The sequence below is a fragment of the Crotalus tigris genome, unplaced genomic scaffold, assembly GCF_016545835.1.
Source record: "Crotalus tigris isolate CLP2741 ecotype Arizona unplaced genomic scaffold, ASM1654583v1 scf7180000018691.1937549, whole genome shotgun sequence".
In the NCBI taxonomy this organism is placed as follows: Eukaryota; Metazoa; Chordata; class Lepidosauria; order Squamata; family Viperidae; genus Crotalus; species Crotalus tigris.
In genome coordinates, this window is record NW_024097150.1 from 1,547,402 (window position 1) to 1,572,657 (window position 25,256).

Genomic DNA, 25,256 nt, shown 5'->3' on the forward strand with positions numbered 1-25,256 from the left:
AAAAATGCTTATAATGACTTCTTATTCTTAGCACAGCCTTTTATTCCTGGAAGGGGAATAATACTATTTACATAATGACCATTTCTGCATGCTGGCAGAATATGGGCTTATCAGGCCAATCTTACCTCGGTTTAGAGGTTAAGCGGGATTGGGCCAGGGAATCCCAGGTGAGACAGGGAAGGTCTAAAAATAAAATCCTGAGCAAGAGCAATGGCAAACCTCTTTGTTATTTTTGGTTAGATAAAGGACGGGATATCTCCATGCATCCATCAGGATTTGAGTTTGATGCAAGCACATCTGTATCTCAGAAATCACCCTTTAAGGCTTAGCACTGGTTGCAACTGATCGATGACAAAAAAATTACAGCACACTAAATATACCATGAAGTCAGGGACATCTGAGACTCACTTGTCTCTTGTCATTTGTAATATTGAGGAGCACAATGTGGATGTAAGAAAAAAAAAGATTTTGTTTTTATGGGAGTTGTAATACAACCTGCACATCAAGTGCCTAGCTGGGGAAGGCTACCTTATTATCTGTCTTAGTTGTTTCACACATCAAGGCGGCTAAACAATGAAATGCTCATTGTGCACAAAACGCTAGAGAACTAGCTGTGTTACATTTTTCACTAACATACAGATTCAGGATTTTCATTCCGCTGATCAGCCCAGGCAGCTCATATCATCCTATCTACATAGTTGTTTTGTCACTGTCTGTATCTGAACCTGAGGGACAAAACGGGAGAGTCACACAATTTCATGAGTGCTATTCAGAGCTGTTAATGAAGACATGCAGTTTACAGGAAGGATGGGCTTATAGGTGAGTTTCATAGCCAAACAAATATTTTCTAATGCTACAGAAATTTAGTAGTTCTCAGCAATTTAAAAAAATTACGGGTTGACATATTTATGATTAGGTTGCAAAAAGAAATCATGTTGCTTAAGGACAGCTGTTGTATCTTTTCTTAGCTTATAACATCTACAAAGTATTCTGGACTGGTATATGTGCAGTGTTGCTTCTGTTTTAAGCAAAACAGTTTCTGCCAGGAGCCTACACAGATTTATTTATTAGATTTTTATCCCATCTTTATTACTTTATAAATAACTCAAGCCTGCAAACAAACATGATATTCCTTCCTCTTTCTGTTTTCTCCATAAATAGCCCTGTGAGGTGGGCTGGGTTGACTGGCCCAAAGTCACCCAGCCAACTTTCATGGCTAAGGTGAGACTAGAACTCAAGGTCTCTCACTTTCTAGGCCAGCACCTACATCATTCTGGTAGTTCTCAACTTACGCTCACAGTTGAGCCCCAACATTTCTGATGCTAAGCAAGACTGTTAAGTGAATTGGAGCCCACTTTATGGGATACAATTCTTTGCCACGGTTGTTAAACAAATCACTGCTGTTGTTAATAAAGCATACCATGCAGCTGTTAAGCGACTCTGGCTTCCCTCATTGACTTTTCTTGTCAGAAGCCAGCTGGGAAGGTTACAAGTGGTGGTCACATGACCCTGGGACACTGCAACTGTTGTAAATACATGCCAGTTGCCAAGCACCTGAATTTTGATCATGTGACCATTGGGATAATACAACCATTGTAAGTGTGAAAACTAGTCATAAGCCACTTTTTTTCAGTGCTGTTGTAACTTTGAATGGTTACTAAATGCATGGTTGTAAGTTGCAAGCTACCTGTACATGTTGATTAAACTTTGCCATCCATGAGCAGTCTATGTAGGATCTACCACTACAGTATATTTTCTGTCTTTCCCTGTAGGAGACAGATTGGCAGAGCCAGGGGAAGGAGTCAAAAGGGGAATCAGCTTAGAATCTCTAGACAGTCACAAGAGAACTAAGTCCCAACCCTTCTTGAATGTCCTTGCACCTTAGTTTTACATAGGTGCAAATCATTAGTTTGAGAAGATTCTTATGCATAGACTTGAGCAATAAACTGGTAATTTTGAACTGTTTCTGTGTAGAACTAGTTTTTTGCCCCTGATCCCCCCTCTCTCATTCGTGGGGTTCAGACACTCGTTCATTTAATTGATGTGAAAGGGATCGGTCCATGTACAAAAAGGTTCTCCATAAAAGGAACAGTTCCTTCTACTTGCCCCTCACCTCTTTTCACAGAGAGAAACTCTTTATTAGCCACATATTGAATATATCAGTAGCAGAGAGGAGTGACCTCTAGGATCTTCCCTTTATAAATTGGCTGGGAATACGGGAACTTTATTCAATAGATTGACAAAGCCCAATTTGGAGAAAGCTCTATTACCATCTGTATTTGCATCTTGTTATTTATGCCATTGTCCTCTATTATTTGCAGCTGGAAAACAAACCCTGACCAGGCTTGTAAAGTTGAAAAAAAATAGATGATCTTTCAGGGATTGTTTTCTTTCACATTTGTTTAGCATTTATATATTAGCTGGGCATATTATCCTCATGTGGGTAGATTAGTGATCCGGCTATATCCAGCCATTTCATCAAGACAGAGGCAATTTTCACAATCCTGGCTTGGAAATCTAGTAATAACTTTCACTGTTATTATTGTAGATAGCAACATGTGCCAAAATACAGAAAGGGTGAAAGAATGCCGTTTTCCCCAAAGGCTGCCTAGGTGATAAAGATATTAAGGTTTGGGAGACATTTGTCTATATTAGCCAATTCAGAGACTGGAGACTTTACTAAAATAAGTAATTTATTACATGTACTTTTCAAAGCTACCTACTGGAACCATGAAATATTATTATAACTAATACATGTTTTTAAAGAATATGTTGATTTTACAGTTTTAACTCAGCTTATTATAAACTAAAGTTTTATTGTACAATCAAAAGTAGACATTGCCTTCTAAAGCACTTAACCACTTGAAGCACAGAGCAGGGGTATTCTTAACTAATGGCTTTTAATTACTTATCTACAAATCTAAAATAATACAACGGACATGTTTTTCTAAAATATTTTTGGTTCTTTTAAACTATATTTGAATGACTTTTTTTAGTGACGATTATTTTATATAACCCAGTTCATCAAGATCATATATTATTCAGATTTTCTTCTGTAAAGATATAAATATATAAGGTAACCGATTACTCTACAAAACAAAATCATAAAAATATACAAATATAATAATCAAAACAGCACTACAACTTTATAATAAAATATCCTCTTATTCTAATTTTTTGTCACTTTTTAACTTGTCTTTCCTCTTGATTTCCTCCTCTTCCTAATACTCCTTTATTGTTATTTTATATTTTGTTGCCTTTTGAAATTTAATAAAGTTGATTAGGAAACAAGATCACATACTCATGATCTCAGTCTTCTGAAATGGATGGTTTTGTATGTTTTTCCTTCCTTCCTTCCTTCCTTCCTTCCTTCCTTCCTTCCTTCCTTCCTTCCTTCCTTCCTTCCTTCCTTCCTTCCTTCTTTCCTCCCTCCCTCCCTCTCTCCCTTCCTCCCTCCCTCCCTCCCTTTCTTCCCAATATCCAGCTAATATTTCAAATTTTAATGAACATATCTAGACATGTACTGTAACTGTGTAATGTGGCTTATTTTTAATGACTTCAATGAGATTGGTATGAATATAGATTTAATGCATATATTATTTAAATCCCATCAGTAATATTTACTTTAATTATCCTAACTATCTGTAATCCTCAGCAAGGAAGGAAAGCCTGAATTTTCTAGCGGTAGATTTATTTTAACAATGCATGTAAAATAGCACTTCGGGGTATCAAAGTATGATCCTTCTTTTTTATCCATTTCTTTTTATAATATTCTGCATTGCAAAACAAGTATCAGAGAAACAATAAATCACCTTCCACTGTTGTATTAGTGACAATTGTTTTACCTAAACATGATAATAACCCTCTGCCAATGTATTATAGACAACAAATGTTGTCCAGCTGGACTGTGGTAATAACCGAGTCCAGGTAGGGATTGCTGGTTCACAACAGATCCTCCTTTGTTTTCTAAAAAGATGAAGGAGAAAAAAAAAGGCTTAGTATTTTTTCTTATATATCTGCTAGCCTTCCTCCCCACCACCCTGTGTGATTTTCAGGAGACACTGTGGGTATTTGGTCTTTTTGCAAATAAATTTGAGTGGTTGGTTTGAAAAGAAACCGATGTTATATTGTGACAAGGGATACCTGTGATAGCAAGCATTCTTAAGAAATTTATTTAATATTTAATGTTTAATATTATTTAATATTGAAAGCACGCTTTAGTGAGGCAAAAATGGGACTTCCATTCTAAAGCAAGATGTGTCTCCTGTCTTTCCCTTTCCTTTCAGGAGGAAAGAGAAAAAACACAATCATAATTGTTTTTCAGATTTTTCTACCCACTGAAAGAGCTACCACATTGAAAAGAACATCACAATGCTATAAGGATATTATCTGGGGAGAATTTGGAGATTTGGGAATAGACCCCTTAGGGGAAAAAAGAAGAGAGGAATGGAATTATTAAAGGGAATATTAATTGTTTGAAGAGCATGGCTGTACCAGGGGAGATAATTATAAATAAAAGGCATGAGATACAGAGATGATTATACAGAGGATGTAGGAGAAGGAGTAGCAGAACCTGAGGTGGAGTCAAAAGAGGAATCGGCTTAGAGTTGCTATGTAGCCACAAGTGGACCAAGCCCAATCCCTTTTGAATTCTGTTGACTCTTATCTGCTATCTGTTAGTTGAGTAGATTCTTGTTCATAGGCATGAGTAATAATAAATCAGCTTAATTGACATGTGGTCCTGGTCTTTCATGTTTGACAGTATTCTAGTAGTGTACAAATAAAAAAAAAACAGGTTGCACAAATCAAAATTAAGTCAATTATCAGTTTATACATGTTCTCAATTAATAGCCCTATTTAGGACCAGAATTTCCATTGTTAAGTGATGTAATCATTAAGCAAAACATCACATGACTTCACTGCTTCGTGTTGCTAGTTTCAGTAGATTGCGGTCATTAGGCCAGGATCTCACACTTCTTCTGTCCTGCTGTACTCATTTCTGCTTCAGCTCCCCCATGGCTCTCTTCTCCCCATCTCTACCCTTTTGGTCACCTTGTTCCCCACACTTTGCCATCCTACATAACAGTATGGTCAGCAGTGGGAAGAAGAAAACAGAAAAGGTCATCTGGAGCAGGGGTGGTGGAAAGCAGGGGGGTAGGAGGAAGGGGGGCAGAGTATAGAGCAGCATGGATGGTCAAGGGCAGGGTAGCCAAAGTGGCAGAAATGCAGGGAGACAGGTGAATGGGTAGAGCTGAAGTGCACCCTGTGGATCGTAAATGTGGATAGGCTCCCAAGCAATCAGGTTTTCATCCTGTGACCACGGGGCATTACAATTGTGTAACTTTGAGGAGGATTCATACAGGACCATTGTGGGATTAATTGCACAAATGCCCATGGACATCTCCCACAAGGGCCCCAGAGATAACAAACGGACCGCTCTAGACACAGGATGCATTCATCAACCATTTGGACAGACTCTGATAAGAACACCTGCTGTAGCCTTGCATCTGGAAAGTGTCTGTTATTTGATATATTGTAACCACCCCTATATACGTCTTTTGATTACGCTGTGTGATGTAAAAACCTTAGTAACAATAAAAGAGGGTGCTGGAGTCAGCTCTGGGCTCCCATCCCGAGATACCTGTGTGCGTGTCTCATTCTCCATGGGAGACCACCACATCTGGTGACCCCGACGTGATCCACTGAGGGATACGTCCCTGCCGACCCTTTACTTATTGCCTGGAGTAGGATTGGTGCACCCGACGAAGTTGCTGGCAACTGACTCCTCTTCGTAAGTATGGGGGGTGGAATGTCTCACGCTCAAAAGCAGCATGTGGAAGAGCTGAGGCTACTTGGCAGGAAAAAATATCTTACTGATCAGGAACAGAAATTAACCCGTCACCTTTCTAAATCTGAGGCTGTTAAATTGCTTGCTTACGTATGGGCTAACTGCTCATCTTATCCGGAGTCTGGATCTTTAAAAGTAGATACATGGAGGAAAATCGGCGCTGTTCTCCATCAGTCTCCAAGAGCCCCAGCAGAGATTTTGTGCCTTTGGAAAATTGCCTATACCCTGATTCAAACCCATGCTGAATCGCCTCATCAGCCTTTATTAGATCCTCCACCGTATAAAAATCCGTCTGTTATGTTGGCCACTCCCTTACCCCCTGGAGCAGGTTTTAACCCTCCTTCTGCCCCTGCAAATTCTATGGATCCTGATAAACAGCAAACAGCCTCTCCTGTTCCTGCCACGTTGCCTCCTCTCTCCCGGCCCGGAATCATCCGTGGTGCTTTTCAAAAGGCTTTAAACAATGGTGATTTAAGCGTTTCTGAACTATCCGAGACAGAGTTGTTCTCTGTTACTTACCAACAGACTGCAACAGGCTTAGTAGTTGATTGGGAGGCACTTCCCCTGGCTATGATCAGAGAATTGAAAAAGGCTACAAAAGATTATGGCATAACCAGTCCCTATACTAGAGGACTAATACATTCAATTGCTAGTGCATATCGAATGTTGCCTCAAGATTGGAAAGATCTGTTCCGCATGCTTCTTAACGGAACACAATACGTAGTCTTTGAATATAAAAGAGAGGCACAAAAGAGAGCTAATCACCCAGGTTCACAATGGACAGCAGAACAACTCTTTGGAGAAGGCAATTTTGCTACCCTTAATGCTCAAGCTCAAACTTTTACTCCCTTTGCATTTCCTATCATTAATGCTTGTGTTCTTTCTGCCATGGCTCGTGTTGATGAGTCTGGCACCCCGATTCAATCTTTTTCTGCCATTCGCCAAACTGCAACTGAATCCTATGCAGACTTTGTGAATCGCTTGCAAGTTGCCATTGAGCGTCAAATTTCAAACAAAGATGCAGCAAATGAAATCCTCATAAAATTGGCTTATGAACATGCAAATGCAGACTGCCAGTCCATTCTTAAACCAATTGTTTCCAGTCCCACGACTTTCTTAAAGCCTGTCGCATTGTGGGAACCAATGCTTTTCAAATGGACACTCTTGCAGCTGCAATCCAAAAGGGGAATCAACCCCAAGACACTTGCTTTAATTGTGGGAAATCTGGTCATTTTAAAAAAACAATGTAGAGCTCCAGGAGGTGGCGCAGCTCAACCCGCTGCCATCCCCGGAGCCAAGCCCAAAACTGTGTGCCCAAAATGTAAAAAGGGTTTTCATTGGGCCAATCAGTGCTGTTCCTCTCAGTCTAATCGGGGAAACTAACAAAGGGGTCTGTAGCTAACCCCTCTCCAAAGGCTGCATCCTTTTCAGATTTTACTCCAGCTTTGCAATGTTTTTCTGGCATAGATTTAAAATTGGCTTCTGCTCTTTCTGTTACTTTTCCTAACCTACTCACGGTTGCTGAAACTCTTTATTCTGGACCCTTGCCTCCGGAAACGGAGGGAATAATTCTTCGCACACCTGTTGCCCGGGAACAAGGAGTGTTTGCTTGCCTGGGATACAAAACACTCTTAATCTTGTACTTTTTACCTTAAACATTTTGAATGTTTCTGGCACCCCTGGCTCAACTGCCGCAAGCAGGCATTTTTCTGCTTCTCCCACAGATTCTTCACGCCCCCAGGTATACTATCGACATTTGCCTGATCCCACCTGGAAAGGGCCTGCCTCCCTCATTACCTGGGGTCGAGGCTATGCTGCAATAGACGACCATGGCGAGATCATTTGGACTCCAGCTCGTTGTGTTCGTCCTTATATGGCTCAATGTACACCACCTCAGCCAGGCATAAGAGGATCAGGGACTGTGGGCTTTTAATGCTTTTGTACGGGATGCCAGGTGCACTGCTCTTACACTTAATGTCACGAACTGTTGGATTTGCATGCAAATTCCTGGTGACAGTCGTGGTGGCCTTATTTTCCATGCCATCCCGTTCAATGAAACAGGATGGAAGCAGCTGTGGAACATAACTACAGAGACATTGCATAAGACATATGCTGTGGGCGCTCGTATAATGGAACCTGCCAGATTTTGTTTTTATAGCACAGGACTATTCCGTACTGCCATTTATTTGGGAACTTATAGTAATTGTCAACAAGTTATTATATGGAATTCAGCAAAGAAATGCATATCCATCAAAAGCAACCTTACTAAGATAAATGACACTTATCAAAGCAATCAATGGACAAACATCAGTACCTACATGGCTTGCTTTGACATGGAATCCATAATAACATTTGCTAATGAGTCTCACCAGGGTTATTATGAGTTACCCGATATGTGGCTATTATGTGGCCGTAGAGCCTATCGCCAGGTGCCTAAGGATTGGAAAGGCACCTGTACACTGGGCCTTTTGACTCCTGCTGTATATGCCTTGCCTCATCTCCCTGATGGACGCCTGCAGAACAAACGTGATACTGGCTCCTCAGATCCACCCCTAACATTGGGTGGTAGTTTAGGGACTCAAATCAGCAGAGGAATTCTACCCAATCTAGGAGTTGCCATGAACTATAGGGACCTTCATTTGCTTAATAACTGGACTGTTCATATGTTTAATGAAACAATCAACAGCATTAAAATGATTAATCAAGAAATGGGGGAAATAAGGGAAGTAGTTTTGCAAAATCGGTATGCTTTAGATATTATTTTAGCAGCAAAAGGCGGTGTATGTGCTTTAATTCATTCTCATTGTTGTATGTATATGCATGATTTTCAACCTAATATTTCTGCTACAGCCAGGAAAATGGAATTTCTGCTACAAAATAATCCCTTACGCAGCGATGGATCAGGCACCGTGGATATTTGGGGTGCCCTTTGGTCCTGGCTACCGGATGGATCCTGGCTACGATCTTTGATTTCTATTATAGTAACCATTTTGATATTATTTGTATTGCTATGTTGTTGCATTCAATGTATTCCCTCCCTCCTGCAAATGTGCAAAAATGTTACGCCCTCCACTAGGAAGGACGCCTTAATCAGTGAATCAAGATCCCTTCTGGAACTGGAAGTGAGTAACATTAAAGAAAAAACAGAAAAGGAGGAGATGTGGGATTAATTGCACAAATGCCCATGGACATCTCCCACAAGGGCCCCAGAGATAACAAACGGACCACTCTAGACACAGGATGCATTCATCAACCATTTGGACAGACTCTGATAAGAACACCTGCTGTAGCCTTGCATCTGGAAAGTGTCTGTTATTTGATATATTGTAACCACCCCTATATACGTCTTTTGATTACGCTGTGTGATGTAAAAACCTTAGTAACAATAAAAGAGGGTGCTGGAGTCAGCTCTGGGCTCCCATCCTGAGATACCTGTGTGCGTGTCTCATTCTCCATGGGAGACCACCTCAGTCATCTGGAGCAGGGGTGGTGGAAAGCAGGGGGGTAGGAGGAAGGGGGGCAGAGTATAGAGCAGCATGGATGGTCAAGGGCAGGGTAGCCAAAGTGGCAGAAATGCAGGGAGACAGGTGAATGGGTAGAGCTGAAGTGCACCTTGTGGATCGTAAATGTGGGTAGGCTACCAAGCAACCAGGTTTTCATCCTGTGACCACGGGGCATTACAATTGTGTAACTTTGAGGAGGATTCATACAGGACCATTGTAATTTCAAATGGTGGTTGAAGGAATGGTTATTAAGTATGGACTACCTATAGATGGGAAACAAGAAATAGTAAGTTTGAAATTAATTTCTGGAGTGATGAGATTGTTGTTCCAGGCCAGAGGTAGGCAACTTTGGCTTTTTTTATGACTCGTGGACTTCAACTCCCAGAATTCCTGAGCCAGTATGCTGGCTCAGGAATTCTGAGAGTTGAAGTCCACAAATCATAAAAGAGCCAAGGTTGCCTACCCCTGTTCCAAGCAGATTCTTAAAAAGGGAATGCTGAAACTTTAATTTCCGAGATGTGTAGTCACATGTGTGAATGTGAGAATATTTTGAGCAAAGGAAAAACATTCTTTTGTTGTACATCACCAGAAGTCACTTTTATTTGAGATGGAGAGCTATGCACATATGACAACAACAACAACAACAATAATAATAATAATTAACATTCTGCATATTTTCAGAGGAACTTTTAAAGTTCTGTTTTCCTTTCACTTGTGAAATAAAATTCTAGCAATTTTAATTTTGTGTAATTGTGTACGTTTTGAATGCAAATTTATTTTTACGCTTTCTCAAAGTAGCTCAGGGTGATGTCAGAATCAATAAAAGAATTCAAAATAACAGTCTTCTGAACAACCACTATAAAACAATAAAAGCTCAAAAAGGTAGCTGGAAAGAGCATAAATGTTTTATATTATTTTTACCTTAAAATCTAATTGTGATTTAGTGGGGTAGTTGTAAAAGTAGGATTACAGTAATCAAAATCTCTCCAAGCACCCTCAAACTTTGGAGCCTTTTGAGCACAGTTGGAATTTTGAAAGAATCCCCTGGGTTCTTTTCTTATTCTTTTATAAACTAAGAGTTTAGTTCTCCATTCATAAAATGGCCATTATGGCGGTGGTGGCCAGTGACCAAATCCCAATTTACTGGAACCAAACTGGTGAGAAAGATCAGGTCCCAGTAGTCCCCCTGGATCCATCTTACATTGCAATTTCCTTGTTTGGTTTGTATGATTTTTACCTAGGTTGGAGATATCTCTTCCAAACCAAGCACCCTATTTTTAATTCCAAAGATGTCCATGTATGCCATGAAAGGCCCAGAATTAGTCTTGGTAGTAAAAATCCTTTAAAATTACTTTACAACATGTTAACATCCCCTGTTCTGATCTGTTTATAAATGTCAATTGATAATGGAAAGAGGGAGTCCATGGGCTCCTACTGGAATCACACTGAATATCACAGTTCAAGCTTAAATTCTAAAAGAAAATAAACTAAGCTTTGAGGTTTAATATTAATCAGACAATTAAAAGACTTACTGGAAAATAAATACTTTTTCATTCAATTTGTGGTGACATATACAAATACTAGATAATGTCAAGAGTTGTTCCGCTGTCTAATAACTACTGCTAGATTCTCTGTGCCTTGACTAGGGAAAACTAAGGATTCTTAAAATGGAGCAGTTGAAAAGTAGAATATTCAAATACATCGCTATGACTAAAGAATAGATATGAGAAAACAGTAAATTTTATTCTTTTAATAAACAGGTGTGTTGGTTGATTAGTGGTATAATCAAGCATACACATTAACTAATAATAATCATCTATGATCTTTGATTTGCTAATCATGCTGGGCAGAATTTTTGTGTGTCTATGTCCCATGAATGCAAACACAGGACAGGTTACATCATAATGTTAGAAAGAAAAAGAAGCCGGTTTAAATTCTTCAATAGCAGACAGTATCAGCTTTTACTTTAAGTGATATCAGTAATTTATCCCAGAGTACTTTACCTTACCCTGCAAGTGGGATATTTTAAAGGGAGCTAAAAGCCTTTCTATCAAATGAAATAACAGGAGAGATGACTCTTTGAAAAAAAAAAATTTAGAAGCTAAATCTGATTATTGTAAGCAAGGCATTAAGAATGTAATTGACTGATTAAAAATGAGCAACTTGTGAATTCAGATTAAGATAATGACTCATGGTGGATTCATGACTTCATTATGATTAAACAGACTTCACAGAATTACACCATTGATTACAACAGAGAGGTTAGGAGGCCTCATAAGATAACATTATTTAATTTGCAGTAAATCTGTACATGTCTCTATTATTCTGAAGAAAGACTGGGCACTGAAATGCTCACTTATATTCAGTTGCATCCCATAAATAATTTCACTCAGAAAGCTATGGGAGGTTTTCTACAAGTTTGTTATAAATGCTGTTGATTGATTATGTGCCATCAAGAATTGTTGACTCTTACTGACTACATAGATAATTTTTATCCATGATGATCTGGTCCTTCAGCTCTTCCAACAATATACCCATTACTAATGTATTTGAGTCCATCCACCTTGTGGCTGGGTCATCCTTTTCTCTTTCCTTCCAATTTTCCCAGCATTAGAGTCTTCTCCAGAGATCTAAGTCTTCACATATTATGTCTGAAGTAGGATAATTTGAGCCTCATCATTTGTGGCTCAACTGAGAACTTTGGGTTCATTTGTTTAATGATACATTGGTTTCTCTTCTTGGCTGTCCACAATATTCTCAGGAGTCTTCTCCAACACCAAAGTTCAAAAGCACTGATACTGCTTACAATATCCTGTTTTTTCAAACTTCATTTCTGATCTTTGTAGGTACACACACACACACACCATGGCATTTGAATATCTTTCAAATGGCCACACATGGCCATTTACAAACAAACAGAGCATCTCTACTCACACTCCTTTCTTGGAGAAAAAGGTTTTCCATTCGTTCAAGATTTTGGACTGACTTTCTACTGGTGTTTTAGAGAGAAATTAAACCTTCATTCAAGAGAATGGGAGATGAAATAGGGGGAGACTTTGGTTTTCTTCTTGCTTCTTTTTTGGAATTGCTCACAGCTACTCTTCCCAATCTCTTATGCTTTCTGCCTTAACCCACTTTGTAGTAAAAATAGTTCTCATTTAATAAGAATCTTGGGTGGGTGGTAATGATTAATTTTCTCTAGGTCTCATGCTTGAGAAGCGCAGATTTTTTTTGTCACAGTTCTTATTTGGCTGCTTCAACTGGATGAGTCATGATCCTGTATTCTGTGGTTCATAGTTTTATCTAGCTAGCACACCAGTAATCTATCTCTATCACTTGAAATACTTTTTTAAAAAATTTCTGTTTTGAGCATGAAAGCTTTAAATATTCAAAACGATCCATTTGTGAGCTTTAAAGCTATATAACAGTCTTGCTTAGCAACAGAAATGTTGGGGCTCAATCAACTGTGAGCCTAAGCTGAGAACTGCCAGAATGATGGAGGTGCTGGCCTAGAAAGTGGGAGACTGTGAGTTCTAGTCTCACTTTAGCCATGAAAGCTGGCTGGGTGACTTTGGGCCAGTCACTCTATCTCAGCCCAGCCCACCTCACAGGGTTGCTTGTGAGGAAAACAGAAAGAAGAAGGAATACCATGGATGCTTGCAGGCTTGAGTTACTTATAAAGTAATAAAGATGGGATAAAAATCTAATAAATCAATCTGTGTAGGCTCCTGGCAGAAACTACTTTGCTTAAAACACAAAAAGGCTTAGTTACTTTTTTTTGAGATATCAGCTGTTTTCCACTCTGACCTCCTTAGCCATGATTCTTCGGCATGCATTTGAAGCACACCTCTCTGGGCTTCTCTGGTCCTTTCTTGTTATCAGTGATGACGCTACAAAAGAACAAAGTCCACAAATCAAAGGGCGTAAATTACCTGCAAGTTAGCTCTAAATAAATTAAGATGTTGCCAAAGCATACAGATAAGAATAATAGTGGGAAAAGGGGTAAAGTTTTTTTGAGCAATTTATTAGTCATTAGTATATGGCTCCATACAACATATTATCATTATCATTTATCATAAAAAGTTCTTGAGAATGAGGAACACCCTAATCTAGGAAATACAGGAGAAATGGTTGAGATCACAATTCAGGTGGAAAATTAATCTTCTCTTTGATCCTGAACTCAGCCTTTTCATACGCTTCCTGAAGTGTATGTTGGTAAGAGACATACAGACTGCAGTATCACTGTTATTTAGATTGCCTTGTTCAACCACTGGATTAACTCAAAATGCATCCTAGGTCAAGGGGTCCCAACCTGTGGGCCGTGGCCCATTACCGTGTGCTCACGGGCCCACTTGCATGAGAGTTGCAGAGGCTCGGAGTCTCTCTTGTGTGGACACTCAGAGCCTCATTTGTGCAAGCACTTGGGCCTTACTCATGTGAGGTTTGTGGTCCTCACAGCCCCACTTGAGTGAGGGTCACAGGTGTTCACAGACCCACTCGTGAACATTGCGGGCGGTAGGAGCCTCACTCACGTGAGTGTTGCACATGCTGAAGGCCTCACTCACATGAGCACTTGATGCCTCACATGAGCACTCAGGGCCTCATTCGCATGAGAGCCATAGGTGCTCTCAGCCCCACTTGGGTGAGCAATCGGTGCTCATGCACGCACATGCGTGCGCACATCCACCTGCCCTTCCCACAAAACCATCCCCTCTTTCCCTTCTCTCCTCTCCGGGCCATCAACCCAGAAACGTTGGGGAACTCTGCTCTAAGTAACATCGAGAAATCATGGATGCGTAAAACTGGAGGCATGGGATAACACTTAGCTCATGTATTAGGCAATTTATGCAGATGATCTTTTATCTCCAATCTTGGTCTCACATTTTGGATGACAAGCCAGAATTTTTGGGGCATGGGCATGTAATATAATTAAGTGTTAGATATTATCAATAAACTTAGATTCAATAAGTACAGATAAAACATCACAATATTAGCCAAAAATCCATTGCCAATAAAAATATAAATGTGCACTGACAGATGACACTGTACTATTTCCCATATGCCCAGTAACATTATTCATCACTTTTATACAGAGTCAGTTGGCATATGTACCCTGTGAGTCCAGCATTAGTCAACCTAAAAATGTATGTTATGCTCTTTCTTTTGTTTTAGCTACAGCATTTACGTTCTTCTGATTCATATCTTTTGTGATTCTTTCAGCTGAATATAACTATATGCTCATATATACAGTATAATTTGCCTCCAAATTGTTAAGAAATTCTGATTGAAATGATACAAAATGTTGATGTCTGATATAAATAAGAATGAGAATGATGACTACACTTTTGATGAGGTCCATAGAAGAAGGTATGGAAAGCATGCACAACATGGGACAGTTGGGACATCTCTCACAGTGTGTTCCTTGCTGCCTATCTTGCTCCTTCCTCTAGCTAATTTTTAAAGATATGCTGAGTTTAAAAAAGGAAACATCATGGCATGTTCTGAGCTCTCATAACAATCTGATATATGCTGCATCCATACAACCTTTGAATGCAGATTTGTCTGCTCCTTTACATTTTGCAGAACACATAGAAGGCACAGCTATTTCCAGAAAGCACAATCCCAATAGAATGGTATTATTATCAAGTCACAATGGGGTGAGCTAAAATAAGTAGTTTAGAAATAGATCAAGAACGCAATTTGAAGGTCAAGGGCAAATGGCAGAGAGGAATGAAGCCCAGGGCAGAGGTCCAAGCTATCATACTAATTTGGAACAGGGAGGTGAGCAGCTGTATGACCTGAATGCAGGTGCAGGATTTTAAGGTGGAAAGCTTCAGTGTCCAGATACCATGCAAGGACCAAAACCAAAACAAACCCTGTTCTCAAGGCAAGACATATAGCATATTGTGATACTGTCTGCAGCCCAGGATCAATTGGACTGAGATGAGTGGCATATATATGTATGTATGTATGTATGTATGTATGTATGTATGTCTTTGGTTATTCGGGTTTTCTCCCATGTAAAATTGGAAGTGTCTTGGCGACATTTCGACGAAGTCTCATTCGTCATCTTCAGGCTGGTGCTTTCGGCTTCGTGCTTCTAGGAGCAAGAAGCTGAAAACACCAGCCTGAAGATGACGAATGGACTTTGTCGAAACGTCACCAAGACACTTCCAATTTGATGCGGGAAAAAACCCAAATAACCAAAGACCTACATATATATATATGAATGAATGAATGAATGAATGAATGAATGTCTAAGCATGGAACCAGTAGTCTATCTGGAATCTTCAGCCATTCAAATTGCAAAGTGTAATTCCAGAAAAGGATCCTGCAGTGCCAAGGCTGAAATCATGGAGACATTTCTCTCTCTCTCAAACAAATATGATGAGATGAACTAGACACACGAATGAGGATATAATTGGTCCATGTCATTTCCACATTCAGCATCACTTAATTTAGCATTTTTGTTCATTTCAACCCAATAGGATGGTTGAGCAAATTTGTATTGAAGTTTTGGAGTCTTGTCTGTCCATCTGTCTGTCCATCATCAAGATAACTCTCAGAAAGAGAACAGCAAGGGATTAAATTTGGTGAGAGAGGAGAAAAAAGCAAAAGAAAGACAGAGATTAAAAACGTAGGCCAGATTCAGCTTGGGACTGTGGAGGAAAAGATCCAGAAAAAGATGTCAATGGATCATTGGACAGTGGCCTAGAATACTGCTGACTGCTCCAATGCCAAAGCTCTTCCTCCTCCTTTGTCATGTGACCCTCAGTGGAGCTTCTCTTAAGGAAGTGGAGAAACTTCCCAGAGCCATGCGCTGCATACTTTCTTTAAGTCCTTGAAACGAAGGCGAAGAAAGAGGACACGTCTCTGTAGAACAACTCTTTATTGTGCTTCAGTCAAAACTCCAACACGAGCAAAGGCACACAGGCCTCCTTTTATATGCCCAGATCCCCGGACATCATGGTAACATATTCAGGCACTTTTTGCGCCTTGCGCATGTGCGCAAAGCCAGCGCCACTCAGTCTGGTCCCGGGCAGCTTCTGCAAAGCCAGGGACCATTGCAACATCCTGAGCCTGCATTTGCAGGCTCCGGACACAACACACCTCCCCCTAGCTTGGAACAATTCTGACAGTCAAGCATGGAAGGAGTTCCTTGATGTTGCTTCCACCCACAACTTCCTATCCTTGTTTTTGTCAACTAAAACACTTAAAATCATAAGTAAAACAAAATACATCATTAACTAATAACCTTAAGGATAGTACCCCTTGTAGCTGGACAGCAACTTCACAAAGTCTGAAAGATATTTGGGAGGGCACTTGGCCCTTTGCGACCTCCTTGGACCGGGAGAGTTTGCTGGTTCCTTTCCTTTGCCCACTAAGCTAGGTGAGCCAGGACATTGCTGCCCACTTGCCTCAGGAGACCCTGGTGTTGTTGCCTGACCTACCTGCTTGCCTGCCAGGCTCAGTAGGTCAGGGCTTTGCTGTCCCCAGTACCTGGTTGATCTGCCCATCTGCTGGTTGGCTGTGCCCTCTGCACTCAACCCAACATCCCTTGGAGGGGTGGTAGTCCCCAGATCCACAATGGACCCTTCTTGGGAGCACTGTCCCTTGAAACCAAGGTCAGCAGATGGATAGTCAGGGGTGGCTACAGGGCCCCAGTATCCAATGGCCTCCAAGGTCATCCCTGAGGTGCCAGAGTCAAGAGTAGCCTCTCTGTTTGCCCCCCTTACAGAGGACTTCCTTCTGGGAGCAATTGCGGAATTTGGCCTGCTCCCTTGCTGTGTTGCCAGTTCTCTTGCAGGATGTGAGTTGTGTGGATACCCTTGGTCAGTCTCCCTGTCTGGAGTGTTACTAGTTATTGGTGAGTAATGTGGATGCCCCGGGTGTGACTGCCTGACTGGAGTACGTACGGATGTATGGAGTAACCCTCTGCCCCATGACTTCCTGTTCGGAGCACTTGCGGAACCTTGAGATGGGGGATCAATGACCTCCTCAGAGGCCAGTAATGGCTGCTGACATCGATCCTCAGAATGCACTCTATAATCTTCCTCCCCCCCAGTGCAGAGCCAGGAGCGGAAGGGTGTAAGTCCAGCCTCATATGCAGCTGATCTATGTGCCGCCGAAGAACGCGGCCGTCTTCCAAGGACACTTCATAGGACAGAGGTCCAGAGACCTTGCAGACCACAGCTGGTACCCAGGGATGACCAGGCCCGTAGTTCCGAGTCCAAACTGGAGCACCCACTTGCAGGCTCCTCGGTGCCTGAGGATGCGACACCTGAGACGCCACCCAGTCAGGGTGCTGTGTGTCCAGCTTAGTGATGAGCCAGTGACCTCAGCAAAGTTCAGCAGGGCTCTTCCTGGTGGCTGTGCAAGGTGTGGTGCGATGTGCAAGAAGAAAGTCTGCTAACCTGTGATGCCAGTCACCGTAAGTCTTGAGGGCGTCCTTGGTGGTGTGCACTTTATGCTCAGCCATCCCGTTCGTGGATGGGTGGAAAGGAGCCAAAATTGCATGGCGGATCAAGTTGGCCTGAAGAAAAGCCTGGAACTCAGAAGAAGTGAATTGAGGATCATTATCTGAAACCAGAACATCTGGAAGGCCATGAGCTGCAAAAATACCTCTCAGCACCTGGATAGTCTTGGCAGTAGTAGTGGAGGTCACAGGAACAACCTCTAGCCACCTTTTGTGCCTTGCGCATGCGCGCAAAGCTGGCGCCACTCAGTCTGGTCCCAGGCAGCTTCTGCAAAGCCTGGGACCATTGCAACGTCCTGAGCCTGCATTTGCAGGCTCAGGACACAACACTTTCCTTCTTTGTTCTATGTATAGGGAGTCCTTGCTTCATAATGCTAACTGGATTAGCAATTCTATTGCTAAGCAACATGACTGTAAAGCATGAAGTCAGATGAATGCACTGACTTAAGGCAGTTATGGTACTCCCAGTTGCCATCATTAGGTGAATCCCACAGTCAGAGAACATATACCACTATCACATGATTGCTATTGGCGATCTTCTGCAGTCTTCTTCATGGTCTTTGCTTGTCAGAAGTTGGCAGTGAAAGTTGCAAATGGTGATTGTGTGACTCTGGAATGCTCCAACCATCGCAATTGCGAGCCGGTTGCCAAACATTTGAATCATGATCATGAGAACAGTGGATATTGTGATGGCCACCACTACGAGGCTCCATCATAAGGCCTCCTCATTCAGCACCATCCTCACTTTGAACAGTCACTGAAGGAGTGGTTGTTCAACAAAGACTATCTGCATTTATCTACAAAAAATATTGGCTGTTTGCCATGCAGCAATCTCCTGGGGAGAACAGTGGCAAACTGCCATTACAAAAGTAATGTCATTCCACCGTGATGCAATCCCTGACTTTTTCATTATGCATTGTTACATGCCCTAATCGGGCTGAGTTTACAATATCATATAGTTTTAATTATTTTAACAAAGCAGCTGGAGCTGTAGATATCCATGTTCCTGTTCCTATTTCTGTCAGTTTCTGGATGCCAAAACCTCATCTAATTTTACTTGGCATCACTGACTATTTAGGAGGCAAAAAATAGTTGCATGTGCAGGCTATTAATTGGTTAAATATGTATCTGAAAGAAGCAGAAGAATGGATTCAGCTAAAAAAAGAAAAAAGCATAGCATTAAAAAGAATGCAGTTCTTTGGTGGACTCTTATTCAAAGATTTATTGAGGGAAATATTCATGTGGTGTTTACATATTAACAGAGCTGATGAAAAGAGGAAAACGAAGAATACAATTACAGCCTGTTCTTTCCTAACCTGAAAATGTTTACACTGAGCATTATTTCAACCTGTAACTGGCTGGAAAAAAGAGATAGTTCTGTTGAGTTCTGAGATAAGGTTTCCTCCTTTCTAAATTTTTTAAAGCTTGGTTACTATATAATTTTTGAATTGATCTTAAAGATTTAAAAAGAATCCCCTTTTCTTTGCTTTTATGAATAATGAAAACAAAATAATCTTACTATTTTCAGCTAGAATATGCTTTGGTGGCACACTTCTTGAAACATATTTCTGTCTTGCTTAAAAATAAATGCAATAGCAATAGCACTTAGACTTATATACCGCTTCACAGTGCTTTACAGTCCTCTCTAAGTGGTTTACAAATGTCGGCATATTGTCCCCAACAATCTGGGTCCTCATTTTACTGAAGGCTGAGTCAACTCTGAGCCAGTGAGAATTGAACTGCTGGCAGCCGGCAATCAGCAGAAACAGCCTGCAGTACTGGATTCTAACCACTGCACCACCACGGCTCTTATAAATATATGGTTTGGTTCTGATTTTCCTTTCATACTTTGCTGTTACCTTTACAATGTTCAGTATAAATGCAGATGTCCCTTCAATCTTCTGAATAGCTCTGCCATTCATTTTATTAGGTTGCAACTATTTAAACTTTTCTACCAATAGAGGACAATATTTGTAGCTCAAGATTGAACTGTGAAGTTCTTGGTGCTTTCTGAGTATGGGTGCATGCTTGCCGATGTTTCGTTACCCAACTTCTCTGTTTTGATCCTAAATCAAGTCAAATCAAATATGTATTATGGTCATAGACCAGCATAATCTGGCTATATATTATTCCAGTTACTGTGTAGAATGAGGCTGGCCTGTGCTGAGAACACAAGAGTTGTACTGTAAGCAAATCAAGGTCCATTTATAGTCCAGCCTTTTGTTTCTCACAGTGGCCCACCAGATGTCTCTGGGATCCTTCCATGCAGGGCATCTTTTCCTTTTGTAGTTTTCCTGCAACCTCCCTTTAAGAGAGAGGCTCCCTCCAATCAGAAGACCACACAGTCTAATTGTTCTTGATAGACCTACTCCCCTTGAATATATCTAGTCTGCTATTACAATTATCCAGGTTTGTGGCTGTCGTGAAAATGTATGCAATAGGCTAACTATGTGTTATATGAACAAGGGCTTCTCCTTTCAGCCAGCTTCACTGGATGACTTCAAGTCTTAGTGTTTTGAGAGAAGGAGAAAAGCTTCTCCCTGACCTTGCCTGATTTTGTATACCTCAGTCGTGTTCCTCCAAGATTTCTTTTTTCTAAGCTAAAGAATTCTAAACAGTCCTTTCTCCAGTACAATTAAAGCTGAAAACCTGTCAAGATTATGATACATCTTTCTAAAGGTCAGTTTTATAATATTATAAATAAAACAAAAAGGTGTGTTGTAGTTTGTTCACCACAAAGTGTATCTTTAAATCATACGATGACGGGAAGTTGTTAGAAACCGCTTACCGCATTGAGGATGAAACCAATGATCCTCTGTCTTCATTTAATCCTTTACTATTTCCTCATTCCTCATCTCTCCCTGGCAACAGTGCTCACTCAACAGCTTGATTAAAGAAACAAATCATTGTTATTGCAAGGGTTTCACCTTGGAATCAGGTCTGGGTTCATGTTTCTGCTATAATCTAAATTTGTTGATGCCCCTTTGACTTTTTCATAGGTTGCTCTCAGGATGGTTTGACTCATAGGATTAACATTTTGACCTCATTATTTCTATCTGTGAAACATGAATTACCTCATGACTTGGATTGCAGACATGCTTAGCCCAGTCTGTCTAGGGCTATATGAAATTTTATTGATTAACTATTTATTAATTTGATCAGATTATTATCAGCCCACTTTCCTCTTCAGAAGACACTCAACAGAGCTAACCAAAAAAACTTTATAATAAACAATTACAGTACAATTTACTAAAAAAACAATGGAGAAAAGCAACCTTGCATTTAAAATTATAAAGTAGATAGAAAAAGTTATCTGCAATTCTCAGTATTCCTAATTTGTCAATCTAACATTACAAATTCCATCTGGAAATAATTCTACCCAATAAATGTGAGTGTGTCTATGCATTCATGTACATATATCGTTACACACTGGAAGGAAATCATACTCCAAAGAAAATTAATACTATGAATTCCTAACTGATTAAAATGAGTTGCCTGCAAAATACTGTATGAACTCAATTTATAAAGTGAACTTATCATCATCTGCATATACCAAGCATACCCAATGAACAAAAGCATGAAAATATATTACACAAGTAGTGAACAACAAGAAGAAATCAAGAGGAAGGAATTAGAAGTTTTGTGGTAAGGGGAAGGAGTAGCTGCTGCACAATAAAAAAAGGAAGGAGAGAAAGAAAGTGATGTTTTAGGTATTACAAAATAGATTGCCACTCAGAAGGCAAACATCTGCTAAAGCTCAGCTTATCTTCAAAAGCATCCACGCTTATCAGCAATGAAGTCTACGGCCATTTGTACCTCCTGCCTAGCTGTTTGTTTTCAACAGTCTTCTGTTCTTCTCAACGAAGGCAACTGACCTGCCCTGGTGATTATTTAGGCAAAACATAGATTGTTTTCAGCAAGCATGGTATTAATTCCCTCAAATCATAATGTTTACGCTATGTTTACCTAGCTTATGAGGAAATTCTGGACTTCTTCATTAAAAGGGAAAAAAAGTATAGTTTGAAAGCTTGAGAAAGTGAGACTATATATTAAGGGACTGTCCTGCTCATGTTAACATCCAGACTAGTTCATAGCCAGATAGTTAGTTCCTCAGACAAACTACTAGATCACAGAACGTTTAGGCTGGTAAGTAGAAAACAAACACTCCCTCTTGAAAAAAAAGTCTGGAAAACAATTGGCAACCAGTGCAACTTTTTCAGCAATAGAATAAAATCTTCTCTGTATCACTCACCATTTGGCATCTTCAGTTGGTTTTACACCAGCTAACGTTTCTGAACATTCCTTAAGAACACACTACAGTAGACAAGTCAAATAGAACTACAATTCCAATTTGTCAGTTTTCTTTTTACCAATAGCCAGTGCTTTTTTTCAAAGGTGCCGGAACTCACACATGTCATACAACCAGCCTTGCCTATCCTACAAGGTTCTATCCAAAAAAGATGCCAGAACTCCGTTCTGGGTGTTCTATGACAAAAAAAGCCCTGCCAATATCACCTCTGTCTTGTCTGGATTTAATTTGATTCTGTTCACTCCCGTCCACTGCTTTCTTGGTTGTCTGATTTGTTTATGTGTTAGATTTATATTCTGCCTTTCTTTTGTTCGTGACCTCAAGAAATATACAAAACATTCCCAACTTCTATTTTCCCTTGCATCTGTATGCCTATGACATGGGTTAGCTAAGAGAAACTGACTAGCCCAAAGTCATTCTGTGAGCATCTGTGGGGGAGGACTAGAACTTGGAACTCTGTTTTTCCAATACTTGAACTCCTACAGACTCAAGTTTCAATCAAAATAATCAGCTGCTATTTTCCTGGAGTTAGATTCAAAGCACACCAATGGTACCTACTCTACGTCTCTCAGTGACTTCTTCCATTCTAAAGCCAGCCACCTTATAACAGTAGAAGAAATTCAATATCATATCATAGAATACCTCTATTACTTCTTGAGGCTAAATGCCTCCTTTGTCAGGCAAACAACGTAAAAACTCAGTGTACAGGAACTCAAAGTCCTGAGGAGTTGTTTCTTCTTTATACATATTTTGTCTACATTCGAGCAGGGGAGATACAGTTCTATGAGTGAACATCAAAAATGTGTGTGTGAATGTGTGTGTGTGTGTGTGTATGTGTGTGTTGAAAGAGAAGCATATATAATAGATACAATTCTATAATGATGTGTATAAGGGAAGCAATGAATATGTAAAACTGGATTAGTTCCAGCTAGTATATTTCAATCTTTTAAAAAGTTAGTTGTCCTTTTTTTTTTTTTGGCTGGGTGACCAATTACTTTTTTGACAGGTCTTCATTCTGTCATGGTTAGTACATTGGGTTCCTAAGATAGGCAGGACTAAAATAAAATGAGAAAAAGCCAAAAATGGCTATGAACACTTGTTTTCTGTTTCTCTTTTCTCTCTCTCTAACTCCTTCCACTCTCAATCCCCCCTCCTTCTGATGTCCTATTAACTGAGGAGAAGACTTAACATTCTTATTTTTTTCGATAAACTTATGGAAAGTGACCATTAAACCAGAACCACACAATAAGGAAAGCCAATTTAAAATGTATTAAAATTAATGTTCCATGAAAAAATCCAATGAAAAATTCAGTCTTCTGAGATCATTATTAAAACACATGGAAAGTGTCTAAAAGAATTAAAAAGTTCCCCAAGCAATAGCCCTATGAAAAATGGAAAAGAGAAAAGATCAGCACAGAAAGAGTTTATTTTTAAGGAGGTCAGAAGAGAGGTAAAACTGTAGCAGAGGACAAAAGAACAAGCCAAGATACCACAAAAATAAAATTGTCTGTCTCTCCATCTCGAGAGACTAGAAACTAGAATCCAACAGCAGAGACTCATTAGGAGTCTAATTATTTTTTATGAAGCAATATCTCACACGCAGACCCCATTATTCCTGGTGACTTGCCAAAATATTTTGGTAATCTGTTTGGTTGCTGCTTGTGAATTGGATCAATTTTTCTCAAAACTGACACCATCTTCATTAACAGCTGAAACAATAAATCATAATTTCTTTATCCTCTTCCCTCCCTTAATTGCTCCATCTTACCCATCATTCCCTTTCAATAAGCAAAAGCCATAATTTGGTCCATCATTTTTTTCCTTCTGATCAACCCTCCCCTCCCCCCAGTCTCTTTAATTTTCACTGGTATATTTCCCATTCATTGCAGCTTTAAAAATAATAAAAAAAATGAGAATACTATAGTTGTTGTTGCTGGTTGCGAAGTATATCAAAATACTGTGCTGTTTCATTGGATTGTTATTTAACATAGCAAAGAAAACTGTACTTTACAAAATTACAAAAGTTAGATAGCTTTTGAAATCCCAATGTTTCTTTGTGAAGAAAAGCGATCATACTGTTAAATTTTAACATAGCTCGGTGAGAAAACTCATTTAAAAAAACTTGCACAAAGCTAAATATATTTAACCTAAAACAATTTAAAATCTTTTCGTAATCCTTTCTACTCATTTCTTTTAATTAAAAGTAATTCTATTTAGGCATGCATTGTTCTATAGCCAGGCTAAGATAATGCAGAGTTGTTTTCTTTTCCACCTTTAATTCCTTATTTTAATTTAAAGCATTGTGTTATCTTCCAACAAAATAACTAGCTTTCATGATCTCTTGCAGCTACAGAGGGATTGATCATTTTATCAGCTTTATTAGAGTGATTTACTGCCCAAGAGATTCTTTACCAACCTACTTATAGTTTAGTCAGCATCCATAAACTGGGGAAACAGCAGAACAACAGGGATTATTAAAGCAAAAGCTCAGTAGGCCTTTTTTTTTTTTTTACAATATCCTGACCCCAGAAAATGTTTCAAAAAATGTCCAAAATACTATGAAAGAAAAGACTTTTTTTTAAAGGTCCTGAATAAGATACCTTGCAAGAGTGTTTGAAATGAGATCAAGGATCTTGCATGACATTAGGGCAGGGGTGTCAAACTTGCAAGGTCAGGTGACATGTCCTGAAGTATGGTGACTTTTTTGCCATTGGGGTGGGCACGTTTTCACTATGATTTCATCTGGCCTGTGGGCCCGGCAGTTTGACACCTGTGCATTAGGGTATGAGTGTCAACTTCTAGCCCCTTTTACTCATTAGTTAATTTGTATTTTTGGGGAAGAGTAATTGGTATATGGCTGATGTGACACTGACGCACGCAGGATTAGACAACGTTCCACAGTTTTACTCAACCTCAGCAACATTAAGATGTGTGGACTTCAACAAGTCAAGGCTGGCTGGGGAATTCTAGGAATTGAAGTCCACATATCTTAAACTTGCTGGGGCTGAGAAACATGGGGATCAGATATGTCTCTAAAATGCTGATGCATATTCATTTGGGCTAATTCCAGCCTGTATGAGGAAGGACCTTCTGTTTGTATCATTACTATTAAGATTAGTT

The 25,256-nt window shown here is 39.9% G+C and overlaps 1 protein-coding gene across 1 annotated transcript in view; it reads left to right on the plus strand.

Annotated features, from left to right (window-relative positions):
• The window catches only part of FRK (fyn related Src family tyrosine kinase), a 59,450-nt gene that overhangs the window by 3,761 nt on the left and 30,433 nt on the right, over positions 1 to 25,256 (plus strand). The window lies entirely within an intron of this gene.